Source organism: Chelonoidis abingdonii, chromosome 5 (genome assembly GCF_003597395.2).
Source record: "Chelonoidis abingdonii isolate Lonesome George chromosome 5, CheloAbing_2.0, whole genome shotgun sequence".
Classification (NCBI taxonomy): domain Eukaryota; kingdom Metazoa; phylum Chordata; order Testudines; family Testudinidae; genus Chelonoidis; species Chelonoidis abingdonii.
In genome coordinates, this window is record NC_133773.1 from 23,407,667 (window position 1) to 23,434,201 (window position 26,535).

Below are 26,535 nucleotides of genomic sequence, written 5' to 3' on the forward strand. Positions count from 1 at the left end.
AAATATGATTATTTGTCATAAATTCCTAATGAAATCCATTCCTCAAATATGGTGACTCACTGTGTAAAAATGGGACAGAACGTTCCATTGTACCTGCTAGTTTTCAAAGGTAGATTGTATCTGTCCTTGTCTGACCGCACACATAACCTCTATGAAAGGTAATTTGTTTTTGTTTGAAGACAATCTTACAGATCTTAGAGCCCAAATCATGTCAGTTTGGATACTTCATTGGTGACTGGTATTCTTAAAGAATAGTTAAAAATTTAGAGAAGTCTGAAGGTACTGTCATGGATCAGTAGTTTAGTCTAGGCCATGATGGACTATAAAATAAGAATGCAATTACTTTTGTTGAGTTGAGTTATTTATTAGACTCAGACACTTCAGAAAAGATTCCATCAAGGTAATTTACCAAGCGTGAAAGGTACACAGCGATTTTTATCCAAATTACTTTTAATAAATAGGGTAAAATTTAAATGTCAGAAATGTGAATTTTATCTCTGGCATTTGTTGGTTTCTCATACCAACATAAAATCTTGCTTATCCATGCTTTGGATAATTTTTTCCCCCCACACGAGTCTGGCTGCCTAGGATGGAGAAACAAGAATGTCAGCTCTGTGGCAACTTAAATAAAACAGAGTATTTTCTTAAAACAAACAAGCAAGCACAAACTATAGACTATCTTTATCCCCAAGCATGCAGCACTGTGGCAGTCAGACAGAATGGCTTACTGCTCTTGTTGAAATATTCATGAGGACTAGATTCATCATAGGATCATAGAATATCAGGGTTGGAAGGGACCTCAGAAGGTCATCTAGTCCAACCCCCTGCTCAAAGCAGGACCAATCCCCAACTAAATCATCCCAGCCAGGGCTTTGTCAAACCTGACTTTAAAAACCTCTAAGAAAGGAGATTCTACCACTTCCCTGTGTAACCGATTCCAGTACTTCACCACCCTCCTAGTGAAATAGTGTTTCCTAATATCCAACCTAAACCTTCCTGACTGCAACGTGAGACCATTACTCCTTGTTCTGTCATCTGGTATCACTGAGAACAGTCTAGATCCATCCTCTTTGGAACCCCATTTTAGGTAGTTGAAGTTTTTCATTTTTAGTTTAGTTTCAGGTGGATAGCTGTGTTAGTCTGGATCTGTAAAAAGCGACAGTCCTGTGGCGCTTATTAGACTAACAGATGTATTGGAGCATAAGCCTTTGTGGGTGAATACCCAGTCCTCTGTTCACCTCTGCAGTAATGGCAGGCATCTATGGCTTTTCTTACAGAAAGTCTATACCTCTTTTCCCTCCTAACCTTGGGATGAGCCTGTACAACCATATCAAACATGTCTTTTGTATTGGCCTCCAGTGTCTGGTAAAGGTGAAGTCCACCCCACCCAAAACCTCCTCCTGGCCTGGTCTACACTACGACTTTAAGCTGCATTTACCGGCATTACCTCGATTTAACCCTGGACCCGTCCACACAACTAAGCTCTTTTTTTTGACTTGAAGGGCTCTTTAAATCGATTTCTTTACTCCACTTCTGATGAGGGGATTAGTGCTATAATCGGCCTTGCTGGGTCAAATTTGGGGTAGTGTGGATGCATTGGCCTCCAGGAGCTATTCCAGAGTGCTCCATTGTGACCGCTCTGGACAGTGCTCTCAACTCAGATGCACTGGCCAGGTGGACAGGAAAAGGCCCGCAAACTTTGGAATTTCATTTCCTGTTTGGCCATCGTGGCAAGCTAATCAGCACAGGTGACCATGCAGAGCTCATCAGCATGATGTGCACATTGCCCAGCCCGTACTTTGTGAGAAGTCTATGTCCTCATCACTCTCATCACCGCACTGCCATCACCTCCTCACCTGGTTTTGCGCAAAACAATTGTCTGCCGTTGCTCTGCTGGAGGGAGGGTTGATTGATGACATGGCTTACAGGGAATTAAAATCAACAAAAGGGGTGGGTTTGCATCAAGGAGAAACCCAAACAACTGTCACACAGAATTGTCCCCTCAAGGATTGAACTCAAAACCCTGGGTTTTGCAGGCTATTGATTTCACAAAACAAATCAGGTCAGTTTCTTGTTTTGATGCACTCCATCTATCTTTTACATCTTAGGCTGGCAGCAGACGGTGCAGTACGACTGCAAGCCATCGTCATCTCCTGGGTGTTCGGCAGAAGACGGTGCAGTACAAGTGCTAGCCATCGTCATCTCCTGGGTGCTCGGCAGAAGATGGGAATGACCTGGCTGAGTCACTCCCATGTCTGCCCAGGCTCCCGTGACTGACCTCACTGAGGTCAGCTAAAAGAGTACCCAGGAATACGATGACAATGGCTACCCATAGTAATGCACAGTCTGCTGCCAAAAGACAATGAGTCCCATGTCTGCCAGCATCCAGGAGATGTACGGTGACGGTGAGCTGAGCGGGCTCTATGCTTGCTGTAGTATGGCATCTGCTCAGGTAACCCAGGAAAAAAGGCATGAAACGATTGTCTGCCGTTGCTTTCACGGAGGGAGATGGGGGGGCCACTGACACGTACCCAGAACCATTCGCATCAGGCATTAGAATCTCAAACCAGAATCCCAATGGGGAGTGGAGACTGCAGGAACTGTGGGATAGTTACCCACAGCGCAATGCTCTGGAAGTCGACGTTAGCCTCGGTACTGTGGATGCAGTCTGCCAACTTAATGCACTTCGTGCGTGTCCCCACACAAAATGCTCTATCGACTGTATAAAAACGATTTCTAAAAAAGGCATATAAATTCGATCTAATTTTGTAGTGTAGACAAAGCTTCTGACTGCTAGAAGAGAAGAGGAGATTTTCTGTTCTGCCACTCAACCTAGAGTGTCTTGTTCGATACAAGGTAGAAGGGTGTGTGTGTGTATGTGACTATTGCTTCTCTCTCTCTCTCTCTCCACCTCCTTGCTGCTGTGCGGATGGGTGGTATCACAACTATTCTTTTCTTCAGATCTGTATTTTTGGAGGGACTCCTTCTCCAGTGAATAGCTTTCCCTGCCAGTAGCAGCAGCTGCAGTGAATATCAATGAGACTCTAGTCATCTTGTATTTGGCTGAAGCTAGGGACAGCTCTGAACAGGCACAGGGGCCTTTGTAGCTATTTGTCTGTAAAGCCAAATACATAGGAGGCTTAAACCCGGTGATGAATTGGAAAATCTCTTCCTAACATTAAGGACTAGAACTTGTAAGTCTGCAGTGTTCAGGGCCTTCACCCGGGACAGCTTCCTGTTCCACATGGTGAGTAGGAAAGTAGTTTGTTTTTTTTGTTTTTTTCAAATCCTGGGTAAGTGGTCAGCTGTGTGTGATCAAGGCTGCCATGCTCTGGCATTTCCAGTTGTCTCAAATGAATGATGTGGCAGTATCACAAAACTTAACTGATAGGTCACTATACAGTTTCCTTCCAAGGTGCAGAGTACACAGAACTGCCAACCCCAAGACTTCAATAATGAGTCTGGCCCCAAAATATCATGAGAACTATGTATATGTTTTTAAAGTTTCTCTATTCTGTGTCTCAGCTTTTGCGCCTCATATTTGTCAAGATTTGTCTCTGCAACCAGGAGGGTTAGACACTCTTATTAAAAATGTCATAACCTCAACTTTCAATCTCCCATCTCCAGGAACTGGGTCTTTAAGAGAACCACTAAATATTTCGTTAAATGACAAGAGCTGGCAACACTTTGTTGTGGATTGGGTGTATCCTGAAATATCTTGATTATCCAAATCAGAATAGTTAGCAGGTACTTGAGGTATCACATTTGTTTTGGCCTACCTGTGTTAATAGCTGCACTTTAACATTTATATATGGCATTGATTAAAAAATGGTGCATTTAATGTTAATCAAATGTGTGTCTGATGCATAGGCATTTGTACTTGCAATAGACCACAGAGTGAATCCCAGTTCTTATCTCTTAGATGTAAATGCAACTTTACAGTAAAGGTCATTGATAAACATAATCAATTATTCTTTATATTTAAGAGAGCAAAGACCAAGTGTCAAATTCTGTCTTTGGATATGCATGCAAGATTCCTGTTTGTACTAAAGAGTCAAATAACTGTAATAATTATCAGATTAGCATGGAAAAATAGGGGAAGACCATTTAATGCTCCTTAATACTGTAGTCTGACTTTTTGTATCATATTCAGTCGCTTCATGGACTTTAGAACTAGAAAATGCTAAATCTTTCTAGCATAAGGATTTTCCATAGCAATACTTTCAGCAGTGGTCCGCAACCTTTTTGGCTGGCAGGCGCCAGCCGAAGGACCACTGCAGTGGTGGAGCACCCGCTGAAATGCTGCCGAATTTCGGCGGGGATGCCTCTCGATGATGTCACTTGTCGATGGCAAGCGGCATCAGCGAGAGGTGTCCCTGCCGAAATGTCACTGAAATTCACCAGCATTTCGGTGGGTGCTCTCCTGGGAGCCAGGACGTGGGCGCATTAAGATGCCCCCACGGGTACCATGGCACCCGCGGGCACTGTGTTGGGGACCACTGCTTTCAGTGTTTCAAGTGTTTCGTAACTGCTATAATTGATTATTCAAATGCCATAATTTGGGATGAAAATATGAGTCTGTGCATCACAAGGCAATAAATGACATTCCTGATACCTTTTAACACTTATTCTGTTTATCATTATTGGCTTTTAAGCATAAGTTATTACTGTAATCCTGTAGTGGCTTGGAATAATTGATTATACTTATTAAAAACACATCAGTTACTTTTCCCAAAGGATAAATCTGATATTGAGCTATCAATTATAATTTATAGGCAATGTAGATTATTCTGATTTGCTTCCTGCTGATGCATTCTCTCACCCCCACCCTTCAGTTTAATTGAAAACAAAGTGCATCACCAGAAGATAGGTGCACACAACTGCATGTATTATTCACCCTGTGTTTTATGGTTAACCTCAGATGCACTCACATTAGTGGATTAGCTCACATAAAAAAAAAAAGTAAGTTTAACTATTGTTAGAAGATTACTTCATTGAAGTCACTATATTTACATCAATTAGGAGGCTGAGATAAACATTGTATCTTATTGTTTTTAGTCCAGTGTGCTTCTATTCAGTGCTAACTGATAGTTATATTTTGTGCTTGAGGGAAAGGAGGTAAGGCTACACTAAAAATGTATTAAGTTGCTTTGCATTTTCTTTTGTAAGACTTCCTAGGGAAAGCTCTACCCTGTATGTATGAAAGAGACGGTAAACATGAGGGACCTTATAAACTTGATTCTCTTTGTGTTTGACCTCTGATTCTCAGGGCCAGCTCTGGCCACAAAAAGAGTTAAAGATGATTCTGGACAGTTTTAACCTCTGTTACTAACACAGAGTCTTTAATGGCCTCTTCCACTTAGCTGTACCTGTCCTTCACTGCCCTCTGCCATGCCCGTTCCTTGCCCTCTACCCACTTTAAGTCCCCCCTCCTTATACCAAATGCCAGGTTAGTGGAGCCAGCCACTAGGGCTGATAGGGAGTTGACGTCCCAAATCCTGTGTGAGTGAAAAGGCATTGGATCGGATTACAGAAACCAGCCCTATAACTTCGTGGAGATGACTCCAGAAGGGCACAAGTAAGGCCTGGTCTACACTACGCGTTAAAACCGATTTTAGCAGCCTTAAACCAATTTAACGCTGCACTCGTCCACACAACGAGGCCCTTGATATCGATATAAAGGGCTCTTTAAACCGATTTCTGTACTCCTTCCCAATGAGAGGAGTAGCGCTAAAATCGGTATTACCATATTGGATTAGGGTTAGTGTGGCCGCAAATTGACGGTATTGGCCTCTGGCCTCTTGGCGGTATCCCACAGTGCACATTGGACCCGCTCTGGACAGCAAAATCCGAACTTGGATGGCACTGGCCAGGTAAACAGAAAAAGCCCCCGCGAATTTTGAATTGCATTTCCTGTTTGCCCAGCGTGGAGCTCTGATCACACGGTGGCCATGCAGTCCCAAATCCAAAAAGAGCTCCAGCGTGGACCATAACAGAGATTACTGATCTACGCTGTAGGGGAGATAAAATCTGTTCATTCAGAGCTCTGTACAGACAACGAAATGACAAAGGCATTTGAAAAAAATCTCCAGGCTATGGTACAGAGTTAACAGCACAGTGCTGTGTGACAGCGTAAACGGAAGCCAAGAATCAAAAAGGACGCTCATGGAGGGAGGGAGAGGGTACGAGGACTCCAAATCCCGCAGTCCCTACAGTCCTCACGAAAAAGTATTTGCATTCTGGCTGAGCTCCCAATGCCTGAGGGTCAACACATTGTCGGGGTGGTTTCAGAGGGTATAGCTGTCATGTATACCCCACCGCGCTCCCCCCCCCCCCGTGAAGGAAAAGGGAAAAAAATGTTTCTTGACTTTTTCATGTCTCCTATGTGTACTGAATGCTGCCTGGTAGAACGCAGTGCTGTGGCAGTGAAGAGCAGTTATGACGCATCCCTCACCCAGTGGCAGAAAAAAAACCCCGGGTAAACAAATTATGGAAAACTGCTTAAAATTTCCCCCCCCGTCGTTTGTCATCATTCCGCAGTTGCTCCTGGCTGGCCTCAGGTGAGGCTGGCCGGGGGCGCCTGGGTAAATAGGAATGTTCCGGTCTCCCAGTAGTGGTACAGAACGGCTGGTAACCGTCCTCATCATAGCAACGGGGGCTGGCTCCCATCATCCCCCCCTTCCTGGTAAAGAAAAGATTCTGTACTGCCCGACTAATCATAAAGCGGATGCTGGGCTCCTCTCCCCCGCACCGCTTAATGTCCTACCGTGAAACTATCATAGCTGCTGGAGGCTGCTACCCCCCATTTTTATCTCACTAACAGTCAGTGTTTCTTAATTTTGCATTCTTTATTACTCATCATCACAAATGGGGTGGGGGGACAGCTGCCATGTACCCAGGAAGCTTGGGGAGAAGGAAGCAACGGATGGGGTTGCTGCAGGACACCCCAGAATGGCATGCAGTTCATCATTTCTGCGGGATCTGACACGAAGCGGCTGTGCTCTCTGGTTCTCTGATACACGATTCTCTATCAGCCTGCCCATAATTCTAGCATGACTGACTCATTTTAAATACCAAAAAGAGGAATGACCCTGGGGTCATTCCCATTTTTGTCTTCGCGCCCCAGGCCGATCTCAGCCAGGGGCACCCATGACAGCAGCAACAGTTAAGAATGACAGATAACCATCATCTCATTGCAATTTAACAATGGCGCAGCAGACGGTACAGAACGACTGATAACCGTCTCCTGGTTGTAATGCAAAGGCACATGAATCTGCTGTGTGCGCTGCGTATTGCCTGTGTCAGGGCCATCCTACATATGGTGACAGTAAAAAAAAAAACAACAAAAAAAAAAAAAAAGCGAACGGACTCCATGGTTGCCGTGCTGTGGCATCTGCAAGGAATCCACGGAAAAGGGCACGAAAATGATTGTCTGCCGTTGCTTTAGGGGAATGATGACGCATTATACCCAGAACCACTTGCGACATGATTTTGCCCCATCAGGCCCTCGGGATTCAACCACAGAATTGCGCAAGGGGCAGGGGAGACTGCGGAACTATGGGATAGCTAGGGATACGCTACCACAGTGCAAACGCTCCAGCAAATGAAATCGACGCTAGCCTGGGACCATGGATGCACACCGCCGAATTAATGTGCCTAGTGTGGCTGCATGCACTCGACTTTATACAATCTGTTTTTACAAAACTGGCTTATGTAAAATCGGAATAATCTCGTAGTGTAGACGTACCCTAAAAGACTCTACTATCTATATAATCTTTACAGTGACATCTTTGGAATCTTAAAATCTCCCAGCGCAACATACCCACACATACAATACCACGAACTAGTGCACAACTGCAAACACGCACAGCCTCTCATAGCACACAACCCTCATTTGCCACTTGCACAAATCCACACACATCTTGCAGCTCAACCAAACCCAGACCCAGCAACACAATCAGTATACACAATAAACCTAAACCTCCCTCTCATTTAAAAAAAAAAAATTATATGACTTGACGCCTGTGTGACAGAATGAGTGTGTACTATAATGTTTGAGAGTGTGTGTTAAATTTTCTGAAAAATCAGATGATGAGCATCAAAGATTGGGCACCCAAAAGTAGTATGCACTTTTGACGTTAGTGTGTCTGTGCCTCAGTTACCCATCGTTAAAATGGGAACATTAATACCACCTTACCTCACAGGACTATTGAGAAAATAAATTCACAATGTTGTGAAGTGTTCAGATAATACAATCAAGAGTGCCAAAGAAAAGCACATAAGGAAATTAATGTCTTCAGAGCAAGGTTTGAATAGTGTACAGTTAATAATGGATGGTGCCACATACTGAACAATGAGGATAAAATAAAATATTGAATAGCTGCTTATTCAGTGAGCATTGTCCTTCCATTGCACTGAATTAAGTATAACTGTGGGAGAAATAGTATGTGCTCATGTAATTAAAGTGTGCATATATGCATACACCCAAGGGGGCCAAATAAAGGTTGCCTGGGCAACCTCAGTTCTGGTATTTCCTAACTTTTGAATGCCTGACTTTGAAACATTTAATATTCTTTTAATGGAGTTATTTTTGTGCAAATATATACAGAGTTTCTTATATATATAAAAAAAAAAATTCCCCTCTCACCCCTATGGGTGGTATGTGTCTTCCCCAACCTCGGGTCCTCTACCAGAGGCCTGGGAGTTTGAGGGTTCTGCGCAGTATCTTAGCTGTTCCTAGCACTGCACTCTTCTGGACAGAGAGCTCTGATTGTTCCTGTACACAATGCCAGCCACTTGGTTGTGCCGTTCAGTGTATGCTGTTCCTGCCTGCATCTTACATCCTGCCACTATGTGTTGGACTGTCTCTGAGGCCTCTCTGCACAGTCTGCACCTTGGGTCCTCTCTAGTGTGGTAGACCCCTGCTTCAATGGATCTGGTGCTCAGTGCCTGTTCCTGTGCTGCTATGATCAGTGCCTCAGTGCTGTCTTTTAGTCCAGCCCTTTCCAGCCACTGGTAGGATTTCCCAATGTCAGCCACCTCAGCTATCTGTCGATGGTACATCCCATGCAGGGTCTTGTCTTGCCATGGCACTTCTTCTGCTTGGTCTTCCTCCCATGTCTGCTGCTGCCTCAGGCATTCTCTCAGCAGCTCATCTTTGGGGGCCATCTTACTGATGTACTCCTGGATGTTCCGGGTTTCGTCCAGGACAGTGGCTTTGACGCTCACCAAGCCCCGCCCGCCTTCTTTCCGGCTGGTATACAGTCTCTGGGTGTTGGACTTGGGGTGGAAACCTCCGTGCATTGTGAGGAGCTTCCGGGTCTTCACATCGGCAGCCTCCATGTCCTCCTTTGGCCAGCTCACTATACCGGCAGGGTATCTGATGACCGGCAGGGCGTATCTGTTGATGGCGTGGATCTTGTTCTTCCCACTGAGCTGCTCTTCAGGACCTGTCTTATCCTTTGGTGATACTTGGATGTTGCTGTCTTCCTTGCCTCCTCATCGTGGTTTCCATGTGACTGTGGGACGCCAAGGTACTTGTAGCTGGTCTGTATGTCTGCTATGTGGCCCGCTGGTAGTTCCACCCCATCAGTCTTGACTACCTTCCCTCTCTTCACTACCATCCGGCCACACTTCTCCAGTCCGAATGACATCCCGATATCCTCACTGTAGATCCGCGTCAGGTGGATTAGCGAGTCGATGTCTCGTTCATTCTTAGCATACAGCTTGATGTCATCCATGTAGAGGAGGTGGCTGATGGTAGTTCCACTCCTGAACCTGTACCCGTATCCAGTCCTTGTGATTATCTGGCTGAGGGGGTTTAAGCCTATGCAGAACAGCAGCGGGGACAGTGCATCACCTTGGTATATGCCGCACTTGATGGCCACTTGTGCAAGCTGCCTTGAGTTGACTTCCAGTGTTGTCTTCCATAGTCCCATTGAGTCTTGAGGAAGGTCCTTAGTGTCCTGTTGACTTTGTATAGCGCCAGACATTCACAGATCCACGTGTGCGGCATTGAGTCGTAGGCTTTCCTGTAGTCAATCCAGGCTGTGCTCAGATTGGTCTGTCTAGACCTTGAGTCTTGGGCGACTGCTCTATCTATGAGCAACTGGTGTTTTGAGCCTCTGGTGTTGTTCCCAATGCCCTTCTGAGCTGTGCTCATGTACTGGCCCATATGGTCCTGTAGCTTGGCGGCTATGATGCCTGATAGGACTTTCCATGTTGTGGGGAGGCAGGTTATTGGCCGGTAGTTGGACGGTTCTGTTCCCTTGCAGGGGTCTTTCATGATCAGCACTGTCCTTCCTTGTGTTAGCCAGTTTGGGTGGGAGCCTGCTGCTAGCAGCTGGTTCATCTGTGCTGCTAGGCGTTCATGCACTGCTGTTAGTTTCTTTAGCCAGTAGGTGTGGATCATGTCTGGTCCAGGTGCTGTCCAGCTCTTCATGTTCTTGACCCGCTGCTGGATGTCTTCTACTGTGATGGTGACTGGTTTCTGTTCTGGGAGATTGCTGTGCTCTGTTCTCAGGTCCTGCAGCCACTTTGCACTGGTGTTATGAGTCTTCTCTTTCTCCCATATGTTCTTCCAGTACTGTTCAGTTTCTGCTGCTGGTGGCTCTGCTGTTATTGTGTTGTTGCACTGCAGTTGGGAGTACACCTTGGATGGTTCTTTGGAGAACAGGGCATTTACTTTTTTGGCCTCTGCTTCTCTAGTGTATCTCCTTAGCCTGGTAGCCAGTGCTGTGAGCCTTTGTTTAGCAGTCTCTAGGGCTTCAGATGGAGTCAGGCCCTTGTATTTTTTCAGTAGCCGAGTCTTATCCTTAATCTCTACACCCTTCTGTAGTTCCACCAGCTGACTAACTTCTCTCCGAGTCGCCTTGATCTTATCCTCCAACCTCATTTTCCAGGGTGGGTACATACTGTTGTTCTTCTTGATCGTGTAGCCAAGCATCTCCAGGATTACAGAGGCTGTAGCGTATACCAGTTCATTGGTTTGAGTTATGGTGGTAGTAGGGATTGTCATGAGGGCTCTATTGGCATCTTCTAACATACTATCTGATGGTACTTCTCCACTGAGCCTTGGTAATCGGTCTCGAGGATTGACTGTAGCTAGTTTCTCCATGATCTTATGCCTCATATCAGCTGCTGTGCTCTGCAATGGAGGGGGTGGCAGTGAAGTTTCAGCTTCAGGTGTGGGCTGCACATCCACTTGTTCTTCCAGGTCTTCTTGAGTCTGGGATGTAATGTGGAGTTGGTCTATCTCAAGCTGTGAGAGCAGCTTCCTCTTTACTATGTTGAAGCGTTGGGTAACTAGCTGTTTCTCAGTAAGTGTGGATGTAGGTCTTTTGTCCATCCATAGTCCCCTCATACGTTTCATATATCCCCTCTCATTAGGTCTACTGTTGTAGTAGCATTCCATCAATTCCAGGTTTCTCTTGTCTCGTCCATGAATGGTTTGTTCCAGTAGCCCACTTATCGTCAGATTGTCCTGGTTCCTCAACATCTGGCGCGGACCTTGTTAATCCGGGCGATGTCCGAGCCGGCATGACTCTCCTAGTTCGTGTCACTCTCATATTTGAGGTAGGCAGGTGAAGCGTTAAGGACGCCTACTGGACCCCTACTGCCCAAGGACCCCTACTGGAAAGTTGGGTACCAACCAGGATTTGAACCCCGGTCTCTCATATCAAAGGGCGGTCTCTCGTATCAAAGGGCTGCACTGTTAACCACTATGCTGTCCAGTCATATATAATTTTTATATTTTTTGGTCTGGTCTCTTAATTGACTTTCTGTATTATAGTACATTATTGTTTGCCTTACTGTGATAGGTGATGCAACATCTTTTTAAAGAGAGTTCTTTGCATATTGTACTTGACTGTCTTGTAAAGGTAGAAGAGAAAAGTGTTTGTATTTTATTTCCTTACACATTTAATTCAAGAAGCATGAAAAATTGTTCTAATTAAATATGCATATGAACTTAGTACTCATGGAAGTAAAAGAAAAATAGCATGACTAGAGGCAGGAGTAGCATGGGCTAGGCTTCTGGACACAGCTCTACTACTGAACATTAGTTGTATACCATACAACTCTATGGACCGCGTGGATCCAAGAATAGACTCTCTTTTTGCAGGACAACTTGTGAATTTGGAGTGGTGGTTTTGTGATTTGTCTAAAGGTTCCTAGAGGACTAGAATGAAGCTGCTAAATGAACTTTCACTTGTGATTCAAATGCAGGGTCAGATTTAGGAGCCTATTTGACACATGGTCATTTTGTTCTGTCTTCATCTCTGCCTCTGAAAGCCAAAGTGATACCTATAATCAATGCCACTCCTAAGCAGCCAAGTGGGCAGTATTAGCAGCACCCTCCTCCTTCCATTTAATCTGTTGTGGAAGGGATTTCCTTTTCAGTTGCATTCAGAGGCTTTTACTTTTGTTGCTCTAGTCAGATAGCGGAAATCTTTGTGTTTGCATGAATGATTGTAGGCATAGGTGCTGGAACTAGGAGTGCGGCAGCACCCCCTACATTGAAGTAGTTTCCATTGTGTATAGGGTTTATTGTTCAATGGCTTTCAGCACCCCCACTATACAAATTGTTTCAGCACCACTGATTGTAGGGAATGATCCAGAAATGGGTGTAGGTGTTGGAGAACCGGAACATGGGAGTTGATGCAGTGGGAAAGGAAACCTGAAAAAGGGAACTGGAGAAGGACGGAGGAGGGGGCGGGAGACAGAGGGAGAGTGGTTGTATTTGAAGTTGAAGGACATTGGGTGAGTCAGGGGAACTGGGGGAGCTCTTTGCGCAGCCTTTTAAAACCTACAAGATTGGCTGTGCCTTAATAGGAAAATCATTCTGTAGGTCAAAAACTGGGATGAGGATGCCACTAAGAGTTAGACACCTTGTCTTCTAATCAGTTTTTTGCTTTGAATTTGATGATTGATTTAAAGTGAATAAATGAAGACTCAGCACCGCTTCTGAAAGGTTGCCGCCCCCTGCTTTAGATCCATGTACCAACAAAAAAAAATAAAAAAATCCCAGCAGATTAAATTTTTTTTTCTGGCAAATCCATTTTAAAATAAAAAAAAAAACCGAACGACCTAGCCGGTCAAATACTAGCCGGGTGGTAACCCTAATTTCCACTGAGTTTTTCTTACATTAAGGATAGTTTTGTTCTTTGTGCTTGGTAGTGAGAGATACAGATGTCAACATGATTTCTTTCATTGAGATCTGATTAGGGAATACAAGGGAGTCTTGAGAATGGATTTTCTGCATCTAAAGAAGTTAAAATGACCTGTCAGAAGTGGTTCCATATTGAAATTTTAGAAGCCCTTTTGAGAACTGGTGAAGTAGTGAGATAATTGCAGTCACAACAGTTGAGAAGTGTAAAATGGCTTGTTAAAGCCTCAGTGAAATACATCGCAATCCAAGGAAATGAAATCTTCTCTGAGAGCTGTTGAGATATAAACATAACCTCAAATCAAAACCTCTTTCTAGTGTTAAAATCTAACAGTATTGCTCTTGATATCTACAGAGGAATGGAAAAACAAAAAACAGCTGGACAATGTAAGGAGCAATGTTACTAATGCAGTTTCTGTGTCCTGCTGAAAATGCTGCAGTATTCCTACTTACACAGTTTAAGTGATGAGAGATCAAAACGGTTGAAAATATCACAGTTGTCTGCCCACTAACACACTAGTTGAATGGGTTGTGATTTTAAATTAAGACTTAAAAATGAGATTTATATCTGGATAGAACTGGTGAGCTGCTATCCCCACCCCACAAGGGGTAGAGAAGACAAATTGCGTCCAGCCCAAAAATCTTAGCCCTAGGTATGTATGCAAAGCTGTGCATTAAGAGCCCTGGGGTGCGGGCTTTTTTGGTGGTATATCTTGGTAAGTTAGCAAATGCATGAATTAAAGAAAATAAAATATATGAGAACAGACAGTGTGCATTGATTTTTTGTTCTAAATATAATATGATGCCCTTTCAAAGAATGTCTGTCTGTTCTCCTTACAAAAGTTAAATGAAAGGCATTAAAGAGACACTGAAAAGCTATTGGGTGTTGTGATGAAGTGGGATTTCTTTTAATCCTATATAGGAACCAGTTTGCCATATACTTTGTATGATTAAGCAGTAGGAGAAAGCTAGACGTGAGCGCAAATTTAATCTTAAGAGACATAGGTGTGTATGTTGCCTAGCTGACTGAATGGGCCATTAAAAAAGGACTGGCCATGGCCAACCCATATTGATGGAAAATCCAAGAAGACAATGGAAAGCGCAGTTATCAGGACACTGACACCAAGCAACCAACAACCTGGGGCAGGGGGAAGGATTTCCCACCTCTCATCAGGGAAGCTAAGCAGAGAACCCAGGTTGAGAACAAAGGATTAGGAAGTGTGCGGCTCTGGAAGAAGCTTGAGCTCTCTCACATCATGAGAACTGACTTAAGTGAGAGAGAGAGGCAGGGGTGGAGAGGGGGGTTTGAACTTACAAACAGCATGCTGACACACTGTCAGCACCCCAAAAACCCACACTCTCTCCCTCTCTCTGCATATACACACAACATACTCCCTGTCACACTCCACCCTGCCACCCACCCCATTTGAAAAGACTGTTGCACTCACTTGCATGCTGGGATAGCTGCCCATAATCCATCACTCCCAATGCCACTGCAGGTGCTGCAAATGTGGCCACGCCAGTGCGCTTGAAGCTGTCAGTGTAGACAGACTGCCGCACTTTCCCTACTGTGCTCTACAAAGGCGGATTTAACTCACAGTGCTGTACATCTGCAAGTGTACCCATGCCCTAAGGAAGCAAGTCAGAGGGGGAAACAGGGCCTGAAAATGGAGTTCACTTCAGCTGGGTTGGTGAATTGCTCTGGCTTTACAAGAATGGATGATGCTTTAACCTTTTATGTCTTTGTGCTAACCTAAGAACTGTGAATGCTATGTTTCAGTTGACTAATATACTCTACTGTTCTAAAAAAAAAAAAAAAAAAAGGTGCCTGCGTGTTGCTGCAAGTGTGTTGGATGATGTACATTATTTCCTGAAGAGTGTACAAGTCTCTTCCAGGAAAGTGTGTCTCAGTTGGGCTTGCTGAACAGTGCTAATGGGGTGAAGTAGGAGTTCTGAAACACCAGAGGTTCAGTTTCAGGAGGCAGTAAGGCTACGTGGCCTACCCTGACAGAACAGAGACCCGTGGAGGGTCTGGCATGTCAAGGGAGTCTCCAAGAGACTTTTCTAAAGCTGGAGGCACAGCACCACGCCTGGGGATCCATGACAGATACTCATAATTTTTTCTCAAAGCATCAGTGAAATTCTTGAAGCGTGCTATTTCTTCCTTAATGTTGTTAGAATAGAAACTGATCAGCTTCCTGGATCAAGCCCTAGTGTCCTGTCTCCAACAGTGGCCAGCAACAGATGCTTCAAAGGCAGATGCATTTAAAGAACAATCTGCCTGTAGGAAAAGTTTCTTCCTAATGCCGGCAAGAGTTTACATCCTGTGTGTATTTTTATTATATCTAATATCATTGTGTGGATATATTTATTATTCATATAAATGTCTATTCCTTTTTGGATCCAGCAGAGGTTTTGTATTATGACCATGATTTCCACAGGTTGTTGAAGCTGTCTGTGCCAGGGTGCCTTTCATCAGTTTAAATCTGTCTTTCAGTTCCATTACCTGATTTTCCACCCCCTATCCCCCGACCTTGTCCTGAGGTCTTTATATGGAGGACATTGAATGGGTGCTTATGCAAGATTTAGAGTTCTGAAAGCTGCTTGTTGGCAGATACTCAAAGAGCAGCACTGTATGTATAGACATTCTGTGTCAATGAGAGGCAGTGCTTGTAGCATGGGGCATCAATGAATATAGTTGCTTTTGATGTTTAATTGTATGTTGTCATGAGAAGATGTTTGCTAATGCATGCTTTGGACAGCTAAGATGTCCCCTAAAACCAGAGTCCGAAAAACATAATTGAATCTTGCATGAAAACAGCCCTGAGATTTGTAACCAAAAAGAAAAGAGTTCAAACAAAATAGTCAGTTTTAAACATAAAACCAGGAGATCCTTTGTGAGGAAAGCAAAAAAGAGAATTTGAAACGATTGAGCCTATTAGTGAAATCCCAAGAGATTACCTGGTTCTTACAATACTACTGAAAGAGAAGAAACTGATTCTATATAGAATCATTAGGGAGCGTATACCATCAAAGTCAGGGCAGGATATTCTGGTCAATGAAGGATCAAAGATTATCTTAAGCCGTAAGATTATTTTGAGATATAACACCACTTACAGGAAACAGTGTGGCCTATTGGATGGAGTATTGGCCGGGGACTCAGAAGCTAAGGTTCTATTGGTGCTCTGCCACTGACCTGCTGAATAACATTGGATAAGCCACATCTCCCTGTACCTCAGTTTCCCTGCTGGTAAAATGGAGATAACGATACTGACCTTTTTGTAAAAGCTCTTTAACTGATGATCAAAGGTGGATGGTATTACAATCATCATTATTATTTTATTAAGCAGGAGAAAACTAAGTCACTTGGACAACAAAATGCAGGCTTTGAAAATCATCAGATATTATTTAAATCAACTAGCTGACTGTCTATTTGCTACTTGAAAAGAAGTTGGAATTTTCCCTTACAAATTAATGAATGCACAGCTGGAGCCTTCAGTTAGATTCCAGCTGCCATGAGAAATATGCACAGGCAAACTCTCAGGTTGCTTTTCAAGGTTTCCAGTATGTTTAAAACAAGAAAGATGAGAAATGAAAATTCAAGCCATGACAACGAGTGAAGGAAATGCTGTTCATCCCCTTCCCTCCCCACAGTGAAACTAAAATTCCAAGGCAGTAGATGGTGTTTGTCCCTGATGCTGAGCCCAAGGGCCAAGGAATTCTTCTCTTTTCTACAAGATAATTAACAGAAATGCTAGGTAACTGAGAAGTGGTTATAATTTGTTTTAATTGAGCTGTTTTCTAGAACATGTGCCCTGTCAAAGTTTCACACTCAATATGACAGCTGTTACTGTAACCAGAGCTTGGCCTGTACCCCAGACAGGGAGGGATAGATTTAGGGCCATTGACTAGGAGTTCTCAGATAATTAAATCACTGGGAACTTCCCTGACTGACACACATGGCAAAACAAACAAAACCCCTCTTTTCTACAAATGTCTGTATGGCAGGGCGTCCACTGTCTTCCTGGTCTCTATCTGGCTCCTCTGGTACATAACATTAGTGTACACCATTGTATTTCTTTCCGCACAAAATAGGCTTCCCTCCCTTCATGAAAGGCCTAATCCAAAGCAATGAAAGTCTCTGACTTCAGTGGGTCTTTGGACCATTTCCCTAATAGACACTGCTATGACCATAGATGGGCAAAAACATTACTGACAGCAGTAGGTTTGCTTGACCCTTTCTTTTCTCTTACATTTTGGTGGTTTGGCTCCCCAAATAATGTTAAAATCAATCAATGGAAATGCTAAGTATTGTGGATGGGATTTTTCGAAGGAGTCTAGGGCTTTGAATTTCAGTGGGATTCAGCCACCTACCCCCTCAAGTTCTGAGCTTCTGTCTTCTTTTTGTATTATCTAAATTACTGTAAAGTGGGATTACTCGAGTGTTCCTAGGATCAGGTTCTAATAGTATATGCCTGACCAATTGTTTAAAATATACTTAATAATTAGAAACAAATGAAATAGATAGGATTATAAAATGAATGAGCCTTTTGGGTTAAACTCTGATGTGGTTGCGACACATGGTAGTTTCCTGCATATCCTTGGCAAACTTTTCGTATTAAATTGAAGTACCTTTAGGGTCCATTGTTCTAAACCAATGGTTTATATTTGACCATGTTCTGCTGCATAGAGGAGAGTTACCACATCTCTTCCAGGAACTAGAAGCAGTGGGTGGTGATGAAGGCAGATCAGCCAGGTGATAACCACCACAGAAAAGTACCATCTCCTGGACAAGCTGACGCATACTAGTGTAGTCTGGATTCTTCAGATACCAACAGACAAAGAAAGGCTTTTTGGAAAAATAGCCTGAGTTTAAACTGACTCAGGACATTCTTTCTGATCCAGCAAACTTACAGGACCCCTTGTCCGTGGGGGAGGGAGGGAGCAAGCAATCCTTCATGGGAAAGGATTGGAAGGACTTGTCCTATTAAGGCTCCATAAGACTGATAGATGACTCTATAGTATGCTACTTAAGCTTGGTTTGTTTTTGGTTCTTGGTTTCTCTGTAATGCTTTCATCTTAAGAATAGATGTGCTTGCTTATAAAGAGCTGTGTGGTGACGTAGAACTGTGGGCCATTGTGCTATTTATAGTCTTTGAAGGGAAAGCAAAGCACAGATACTGGCCTGCTGAGGCAGTTGGGCTTACTAGAAATATCACAGTGTATTCAGGGAACTGTGCAGCCAGGAAAAACCCTGGTCAAGAGGGAGAGAGCTGTGGGTTTCCACCCAAGAGTGGCAGATGGGTCAGCAGCCTGATTGGATGTCCTCAAGGGACTATGGAGAGGGAATACAGATGTAGTTGCTGTGACAGTGGTAATAAACAAACATGGACACCTTTAAAGGGGACACTAAATTCTTTGTCTTTGCCTAGTAAAGGAGGTTTTGGGGAGAATTAATCAGACAGATGGCGATGAGGGAGAATGGAGCAACTTTTTATTCTTCATTCAAACTTATCTGACATTGCTTGTGAGGATTTACTCCCTTTATGCAACATTCATTCTAAGTTTATCTGAGAAGAAGAGAATTAAAATGTTATTCAACCTTCAAGAGGAATTTGAAGTTGACACTATAAAGATAACAGAAATTGTATGTGGTGTTAGAGTACATGCTGACCATAGCAACTTTTTTAAAAAATGTAGGCAATTCGAGATATGACCATGCTCAAATGAGAAAAAGTGTAGTTGTTGTGCTCCCAATCCTCAAATAGCAGAGCCCTGGTTCACTTCTTACTCCTCCTGATCTCTGTGGAATTTCCTACTGTCTGTCCAATGCTTCCCTCTTTCACCTGATAATATTATACCAATAAAAACTAGCAGGATCTTAAAGGGGACAAGACATTTGTCACATTTATTGTAAATACCATAATAAAAGATAACAGCAAACAATGTTGTTTGGTTACTTATTCCTATGATTATGTGTGTATATATATATATATAATATATCCATTCACACAATCATTCATACAAGTTCTGTGTAGATATTATAGTTACCAGCCTAAAGTTGCTTATGACAGAATACTGGCCAGGTACTCTGTACACAAGAGTGGAGCCGAGTCCGGGTCAGGTGCACCTGATGCTCCTGGAGGCTGGCAGCAGAACCATAGACTCAAAGTCCTCAGTCTTCAGAGTCCAGCTTTATAGGGATTTTTCCCTATGTTAGTTCATGGGAGTTGCTTCATTCTGCTGTTGTTAAATTAATCAGCAGGTGGCTGGCTCCATGTTGGCAGCAGAATGTTACCCAAAGTCTCTTATCTCACCCTTCTTTTTTACAGGCTTTTAGTTTGGATTCAAAGTCTATAGGTCTTGCTGTGTCACGCTGCCTCTGGGTTTGGATTGATCACCCGTCAATTGCAGGTGTGACTTTCAGCCTTGAACCTGGCTTTGATCTTCCTTCTGTTGTTCTTTTGTCCTTTTCTTTTTAGGGTGGATGCTTTTTACTTTGTTTAGGGCTGTTATCTAGGTCTTCAGCCGTTGGTAGTTGAACTTTATCTCATCAGGACAGGCTGGGGCTGGAGGTTGATTCCATCATCCATACATGCCTCATTCACACATCTAAACTAACTAATAAGATTACAGCAGGGTTTGCAAAAATGAAGGTTGGAGGAAGCTTTTACAAAGTGGAGTGAGTGTTTTAAAATGGGGTTTGAATTACAATATGGCAAACAGTGAACAGAAGTTACAATGTAGGCAAGTGTAGCGAATGGTGAACAGAAGTTACATTTATAAAGTGAACAATTAAAAACAATTTCATTTATCAGTTCTACAATAAGTTCTGTTTCCTTCTCCATATCTCTGCACTCCTGATGCCCACTTAAAATTCCACTCCCCCTTCCTGAGTATCCAGCAGAGCCCCAACAACCATCTGCCTTCTCTGCCCTTTAGACCACCACAAGTAGTCTGGATGCTTTTCAGGTTTATAAGCATCAGTGTGTTTGTTTATTAGGTCCCCTCTACCAGTCCATCAGTACAGCTTTGTGCAACTATATACAAGTGGACATAAACTTCCCCCTGAGCCCCTTCTCTGGGGAGGGAAAGAAACCCGTGGACCCTGCCAGCCTCTTCCATGTACTTCCTTCCTCTCCTTGAACTTTGTTCTCAGCTGATGGATAGGTTGCTCCTATTAGCTTCTCAGCCCCCTGCTTAATTAAGTCATTGAGCACCTATCTCTCAATTTAAGTCCACTCCAAGTGTGTAATAACTAGTACTTTAGTGACCAGGGTGCGGGGTCAGTTCTAGGCTCCTACCACTTGGTCACATCCCCCAAGACAATTCTCTGTTACAGCGGACATTGAGAGTTCTGTGGAGACTCAGAGCCACTCATCCCTCAAGTAGAGACTGACTTGGGGTAGGAGGTTTCAGTAACTGACCTGGTGAAAGGCTGGAAGAACAGCTAACCTCTCGGGCTTCTTGAAATGTGACACACAGGAGCAGCCATGGGATCTCCTCTCACTCCAGAATAGAGTTTGAGGAACAGGTTGGGGTCAGTTCTCTTCCCCATTCCAATCAGGAGGAACCTGGGGAAAAGGCTAGACAATCTTGTTTCCTGGAGGAATGAGGTGGTTCATCAGGTGGACCTGTTGGGTATTGATGGGTGGGTGGAGAGACCTGTGAAAGTATTGGAGAGATGAATTCCTGATCAGCACAATAGAGCAGGGATCAGCCTGGGAAAAGTTAACATGTGGACTAGTACTCTGCTAGAAATGTTAGTATGATACATAGGCTGCGTGACAAACCGTGAGTTGTGATTAAAAATAGTCATTACCACTTTCTATCTTAAAGAGCAATCATAGGGCTGGGTTAGTGCTAGAAAGATTCTGAGCAGCTTGTTCATATGTTTATTACAACCAGACTGAAATTATGCAATCTTCTCTTTTCATATTGGCCACAGTTGATTTGAAATACTTCTGTCAGAAGTTAACCCTCAGATTTTCAAAAGGCTTTTTTGTTTTTCTGCAACTTTTTCCTATCAGATGCTGATTAGATTCAACATCTAGACTATAAAATGGTATTGAACAGTATAACCTATATAATAATACAATTAAATCTGTCACCCTGAAAATAAGTTCAACACTCCTCCACGCCCGCTTTGTAAAAGCTGTAAAGTACACAGACTGTCATCTTCTTCTTGCTTCGGTTATTATCAAGATTTATTTGTTCTCTGGCTCTAATATCCACTGAAAATTTTCTGTCAGTATTAACTTCTTGGATCAATACATTTTGATACTGATCTCAAGAGAAGTCAGTGTCTGCCCACTGCCATAGCACTTTTTACTCTTATAGAGAAGCAGTTGTAACAAATTAAATTGCCTTCTTTTGGTGGGTGATACAGAAGACATTGCATGTATTTTATGATACAATTAACCAAATCTGGTACATTACTTTCTTCCTACAGAAGATCAGATTAAAGGCAGAATTCTGTATCTAGAGCAATCTCAGTTTATGAAGTCAGGTGAATCTGTTTTCATTTATAGAACAGGTGCTGACACAGTCTAACCAAGGTTGGAAAATGACTAATGTTTTTAAAGAAATGCTGCCTTTACAATAAGCCCCTATATATGACTGCTTTGGTAAATTACTTTTAAACCATTGAACATATATTATCAGAATTGAATGTGCCTTTTCAAGACTTTTTTTTTTTTTCTGTCTCTGATTTATTTTGCCACATGTGAAGGCTCTGCATTACTCCAAGCTGAAATATTTTGATTGTCATAATGTTGGAGGAAATAGTTTGAACTATTGTAAATAGTAGAATTGTGTAGGAAAAACATGGAGAACTGGGAGGATGACAACAAACCTAATAGGGATATCACTTTGATCTGATTAGAGAGTAGTTTGAGGCAACATATAATTTTGAATTTCAACGCTACATGACACATACAAGAGACCTTATTGGAGTTTATACAGGCTTTAGAAACTACTGCATACTTACGCAGCAAATGCAGCATGCTGCCAGGAGTTGTTTCTTAAGATACATGCCAACATGTACAAACACAATATATGGTAGGTGTCCTTTCTTAAGAGGAAGAGCTCTTGACAAAGTATTTTGGTAGAAGTTTTATTTGTATATAGACAAAAAACCACGCTCTGTGTTATTATCACACTATTAAGGTTGCAACGTCAAACACAACAATTAGGAAATGCCAAAATTGAGGTTGCCTGTGAACATTAATTTGACTTTACTGTTCATATGCTTTATGAAACCATCTTTAATTATGTGATCACATCCTGTCTTTTTCCTCTGCCTTCAAATCAGGCAGCTTCCACTATCCACAATGTGTGGGTAGGATCATGGAGAGATGGGCTCTCTGTTCTATGGTCTGGGGCCCAGGCTCATGTCAGCACTGAGCACCTGGAAGTAGCCATTAGAGGGAAAGTTTGGCTTCAGCTCATTAGCCCTATGCTGGAGTGAGATTGTTCATTTACACAGTGGGATTGTCCATATCCAGTCTGGGCAACACTAAGATATGTGAAGGGCTCGAACATGCTAAGTGAAGATGGAATCTTAGGAGATTTTAGCTGCCACAGTCTAAGAAGTCTATACTGAGCATATGCAAATGTGACTTTTCAAAGACACCCAAATTTAACCAAGGTATAAGTATTTCCATGGGAATGGCAAAGCTACATCCCTGAGACATAGGTCAAACTTCATCTTTTTTTTTTTTAAACTAACTTTTACAAAACACTCAAATCACAGTAACCTCTACTGTGTCATCACTTATCCTAACTTCAATAAACTACTTATCAACAAGCATTCCTAACAGCCTTAGTTGCAATGCACTTCTGTATAAAAGATACCCAGATTCAAGATTTTCATCCACTTACTTCCTTCAGTTTCAAAGTTGACTCTTTCCTTCCCTCCCATTCTGATGAGCAAAAACTGCAAGCCCGCAGATAAGTCTCCAGAAGCCCAGCTTATTCAAATTAACTCTTAATTATGTGGTGTTCTATTTTATGAATTCAGGGTGGCATGTGAGGTCTCTACCAGGAGCCAATAGCTCACTGGTCCACCAATCATTGCAAAATGTATGTATGGCTAATGTTTAAAGAATTATGTATCTGCACTGAAAACTGTTTTCTTTAAGGTGTGTGAGTTTAAAGCAGGTCACCAGAAACAGGGATGTGTTGATGTGTCTCTAGTACCCTGCAGATGGATAAGAGAGCTTACATATGCCAAGAAGTTTGTGTTGCCTGAAGCTGGTGAAGTCAGGGAGGTCACACCTAGTGGACACAGACAAGACTTACTTATACTTAAGGCGGGTGGTGATCGGATGCCTCACTACCCTGGGTACCCCCAAGAAGTGACCCAGTGAGTCCCTACTCAGTTTTCTTTTACTGTACTATTAGTAATTATTAATAACTTAGGAGAGGTGGTAAAATTGAAGCTGCATTTAAAGCTTTGTGTGAATACAGTTTAATTACTTGCAATATTAGTCAACATGACACTGTGATGAAATCATGAGATAACAATAATCCAAAATACATTGAAGATGAAGAAATGTGTAAATGCTTAATTTTAATGCAAAGAAAATTGTGTGTGCTATTTTAATAAAGAAATTCACAAAGAAAACTTTATTAAACATTAGTAGCGGTTGCTCTCATCAATCAGTTAAAACATGAATAAATCATAGAAATATGAATATGACTCAAAGGTTGAAAAGTCAAGTGCTCTGAAGTTAGGAAATGGCAGAATGAATGTTGCTCATACAACCTAAATTCAGCTGCTTTACCTGTATACATTATGATAGTCTCTTCTGCACATAACTGAAGTCTGTATCTGTGAAAAGTTTGGTGTAAGTGACTTGCTCAGCATTATGTGGGAAATTGGTGTTAACTCTTCCGCAATTCACTCCTTTGTTCACTGCACACCTTCCAACTTCAACAGATAAGTCAGGGGTCCTACAGGCAGATTCTTTTGGTACTCAACTCCAATTCATCGCCAGAGCACACGTGTCCCATGCACTGAATGAACAAGAGTTCCTGTTGGGGGAGGGAGGGGAAAGAGAGGGGAAATGATGTCATGTAACTAATGGCATACACACAATGGGGCCAAATTAATTTTGCATAGGCAACCTTCATTTAGGCATTTTATACATTGAGTGTTCAACTTCACAATCTTTTTAATCCTTAACTTTGTGTTTCCTAATTCTTGGTGAAAGCAACCTTGACTAACAGTAAACAATGCTTATCATAATTCACAAACAAAACAGTCTTGCTCAAATAGCATCAGAAGTTTGTGATAAGAGCTAGGAAGGGAACCCAATTGTGTAGTGTTGTCTAGATAATTCAGAGATAAATTGATTTAGTATCAGGCCAGTTGGCTGTTTCTGTGAAAACAGAAGTGGGTTAGGACATGTCAAATATGAAATCTGCTCCGGAATAATTTGTCACAGAAGTTCTTGAGATGCGCTGACAGCTTCAAGCTGCAATAAGTGATTCTAACAAATATACATTTATCAGCCACAAAGGAAGAAAGGGGTGTTTGGGCATTTTAGGTTGTAAATGCTTCCCTTCAGGAAGGCAAGCTGATGGTCTCATTCAAAGCAATGGTGTTTTTTTTCCCTTAATTGCTCAAGAAACTACCATTTGTTACTTACTGTCTTACCTGATTCTCTGCTGCTGTGAACTGCCGTATCACCATTAAACTTAATTAATGTATATTAGTAGAGATATTGGCCAAAGTTCCTAACAGTGTAAAATTATTGAGATGATTGGAAAAGTTCACGACAAGGCAGCTCCAGCATTCAGATGTATTTATTTTTGACTCTACATTAGACTGTACTCAAAGACTGCTCAGAAACTGCAGCTCATGCAGAGTGCAGCTATCAGTCTGCTTTTTCAAGTTTCTCCTGCAGACCACACTATGCTTGCTCTTTAAAGGCTCCACTGGCTTTCAGTTCATTTCCAGCTGCAAATTAGAATGGTGGATTGAGTTGTAAAGTTCTTTATGGTTTGGGCTTTATTATATTGAAGACATAGTGCCTTCAGCAGTGAAGATAATTTTGGAGTGCAGAGCTTGGCAGTCCTCATATTTGTATGTTTTTGGGATACTGGAAACTCATTAGAAGGTCCTCAATTTGAATTTGCCTGGTCTGAAAGAGCTAGCTTCTGGTGACTTTCAGGGTATCTTGCAAAGTCGATTATATGTATTCATGCATCCAACGAAGTGGGTATTCACCCACGAAAGCTCATGCTCCAATACATCTGTTAGTCTATAAGGTGCCACAGGATTCTTTGCTGTATTTATTTATTTACGCTTCTAGAGGGGGAGTGAGCAGAAAGTCTTTTGTTTTTGCTCAAGGAGTTTTTATTGCTATTAGTGACATTGTGTCAGTTTAGATTGATTATGGTATTTGTCTGTATAGTATTGTTTACCTAGAAAGTGTAAGCTAGATCAGTTGAGCTACACAGATTTGTATCAGCTACAGAATTGGCCCTATGGTGGACATATTGCATAAGTAAAATAAATACAAATTGTTCTGCAATGCAGTAGAATTGCACAGAAAGCAAATGGCACTTTGGCTACACATGCAAACATGTCTACTGTGCTGTCCATTACTTTTTAAAATTTTTTTGAAATATTTCCTTCTCATTGAATGCCTGTGTGTTCTCTCTTCGTCTCCAGGCATGCTTTATATTGCTTGTATTTTTTTGTCCAGGTTAGTTTCCTGTGAGTGTTTGTTCAACCCTTTCCTTGTAGCGGCATGCCACAAGTTAGCATCAGCATTAATAGGTAGTCAATATTTCAATATTATTAGTTACTCTTGTGCTTTATACCAAGGTTTCTCATACAGAGGTCACTGCTTTTGTAGGGAAGGCCCCTGGTGGGCTGGGCCAGTGTGTTTACCTGTTCTGTCTGCAGGTCTGGCCGATCGCGACTCCCACTGGCTGTGTATCGCTGCTCCGGGCCAATGGGAGCTGCTGGAAGTGGCACGGGCCGAGGGACTTACTGGCCACTGCAGCCAGTGGGAGCCGTGATCGGCCAGACTTGCGGATGGGGCAGGTAAACACACCGGCCCAGCCTGCCAGGGGCTTTCCCTACACAAGCAGCAACCCCTGTATGAGAAACCCTGCTTTATATCAACCTCCTTGACATTCTTCATATATTTTTTCTTTAATTTTGATGACTTGACAATTAAGAGAAAATAAATCAATCCAGATTATCCACTTTGGTTTGTTTTATATGCAGCTAGGGCATTTGTTCCAAATAGTTCCCTGATATTCTTCTCTAAATGCATATATATCTGTGTGCATATCTTAATAGCTCATTCATTTTATTGGGTGTTAAGTCAAAATGTGTGCATGGGGGCTTA

At 42.6% G+C, this 26,535-nt stretch overlaps 1 protein-coding gene across 3 annotated transcripts in view; it reads left to right on the forward strand.

The window, feature by feature from the left end:
• CCSER1 (coiled-coil serine rich protein 1) overlaps positions 1-26,535 on the forward strand; it is a 1,157,679-nt gene that overhangs the window by 578,006 nt on the left and 553,138 nt on the right. The window lies entirely within an intron of this gene.